Here is a 2,192-nt window from a genome sequence, read left to right on the forward strand (position 1 = left end):
TTGTTCTTGATGATTTTTCTTGTTTGATCTTTGCATTTTCTTGTTGTGTATCTTTTCTTGTTTTTCATATGCAATTTGTTAGTGTCTCAACATTAAAAATTTCTAAGTTTGGTGTCTTGCATGTTTCTCTTTTCTTAAAAATTTTTAAAAATAAAGTTCTTGGTGTTCATCTTGACATTCAAAGTGTTCTTGCACGCATTGTGTGTTTTGATTCATAATTTTTATGTTTTGAGTCTTTTCGTTGTTTTTCTCTTTCTTCATTAAAAATTCAAAAATAAAAAAAAATATCTTCCCCTTTTTCTCTCATAAATTTTTGAAAATTTGGTTTGACTTAGTAAAAAAGTTTTTAAAATTTAATTGTTTCTTATGAGTCAAGTCAAATTTTCAATTTAAAAATTCTATCTTTTTCATTTTTTCTTTCATATTTTCGAAAAGTTCAAATTGATTTTCAAAAATCTTTTTCTTATTTTGTTTCATAATTTCAAAATCTTTACTAACAATCAATGTGATTGATTCAAAAATTTTAAAGATTGTTACTTGCCTATTAATAAAGGTTCAATCTTTAAATTTTAGAATCATATCTTTTTGTTTCTTGTTAGTCAAGTAATCAACTTTAATGTTCAAAATCAAATCTTTTTAATTTCCTTTTCAAATCTTTTTCAAATTAAATTTTCAATCATATCTTTCAATCATATCTTTTTCAAAACTTAATTTCAAAATCTTTTCTAACTTCTTATCTTTGCAAAATTGATTTTCAAAAATTTTTTTCAATTAACCACTTAACTTTTTGATTGATTTTTTTTTAAAATTCCTATCTTTTTCAAAACCATCTAACTACTTTTCTCTCACCAATTTTCGAAAATCACTAACCTCTTTTTCAAAATTTCTTTTCATTAACTAATTGTTTTAATTTTTAATTTTAATTTTACTCCTTCTTTTAATTTTCGAATTCTAACTACATTTTTCAAAATAAAAACAAAAATATTTTTCCTTTTAGTTTAAATTAAATTCGAATTTTCTCGCCCCTCTCTCGCCTCCTTCTATTTAATTATTTACTAACATTCCTCTTCTACTCATAATTCGAACCCACTCTTCTCCTCTGTGTTCAAATTTTTTTCTCTTCTCCTTCTTCTATTCTTCTCTCCTTATACTTACATAAGGAATCTCTATACTGTGACATAGAGGATTCCATATTTTCTTTTCTGTTCTCTTCTTTTTTCATATGAGCAGGAACAAGGATACGAACATTCTTGTTGAAACTGACCCTGAACCTAAAAGGACTCTGAAGAGAAAGCTAAGGGAAGCTAAGGAACAACTCTCTGGAGAGGACCTGACAGAAATTTTCGAAAAAGGAGGAGACATGGCCGAACCTAATAACAATGGTGGAGATGCAAGGAAGATGCTTGGTGACTTCGTTGCACCCTCTTCTGACTTCTATGGAAGAAGCATCTCAATTCTTGCCATTGGAGCAAACAACTTTGAGCTCAAGCCTCAATTAGTTTCTCTAATGCAGCAGAATTGCATGTTTTATGGACTTCCAATGGAAGATCCTCATCAGTTTTTAGCTGAATTCTTGCAAATCTGTGACACTATCAAGACCAATGGAGTTGATCCCGAGGTCTACAGGCTTATGCTTTTCCCTTTTGCTATAAGAGACAGAGCTAGAACATGGTTGGATTTACAACCTAAGGATAGCCTGAAATCTTGGGATAAGCTGGTCAGTGCTTTCCTGGCCAAATTCTTTCCACCTCAAAAGATGAGCAAGCTTAGAGTGGAAATCCAAACCTTCAGACAGAAGGAAGGAGAATCCCTCTATGAAGCTTGGGAAAGATACAAGCAACTGATCAAAAGGTGTCCTACTAACATGCTTCCAGAATGGAGCATCATAAGTATATTCTATGATGGTCTGTCTAAGTTGTCAAAAATGTCATTGGACTATTCTACAGGAGGATCTCTTCACTTGAAAACCCCTGCAGAAGCTCAGGAACTCATTGAAATAGTTGCAAATAACCAGTTCATGTACACCTCTGAGAGGAATCCTGTGAACAATGGGACGCCTCAGAAGAAGGGAGTTCTTGAAATTGATACTCTGAATGCCATATTAGCTCAGAACAAAATATTGACTCAGCAAGTCAATATGATTTCTCAGAGTTTGAATGGATTGCAAGCTGCATCCAACAGTACTAAAGAAG

At 31.6% G+C, this 2,192-nt stretch overlaps 1 non-coding gene across 1 annotated transcript; it reads right to left on the minus strand.

Annotated features, from left to right (window-relative positions):
- Nucleotides 1-1,762: 1,762 nt before the first annotated feature.
- LOC112781079 (small nucleolar RNA R71) lies at nt 1,763-1,870 on the minus strand. The gene has a single exon (XR_003191875.1). It is a non-coding gene; the product is annotated as a small nucleolar RNA R71 (small nucleolar RNA).
- Nucleotides 1,871-2,192: the final 322 nt, after the last annotated feature.

The sequence above is a fragment of the Arachis hypogaea genome, chromosome 19, assembly GCF_003086295.3.
Source record: "Arachis hypogaea cultivar Tifrunner chromosome 19, arahy.Tifrunner.gnm2.J5K5, whole genome shotgun sequence".
NCBI classification, from domain to species: Eukaryota; Viridiplantae; Streptophyta; class Magnoliopsida; order Fabales; family Fabaceae; genus Arachis; species Arachis hypogaea.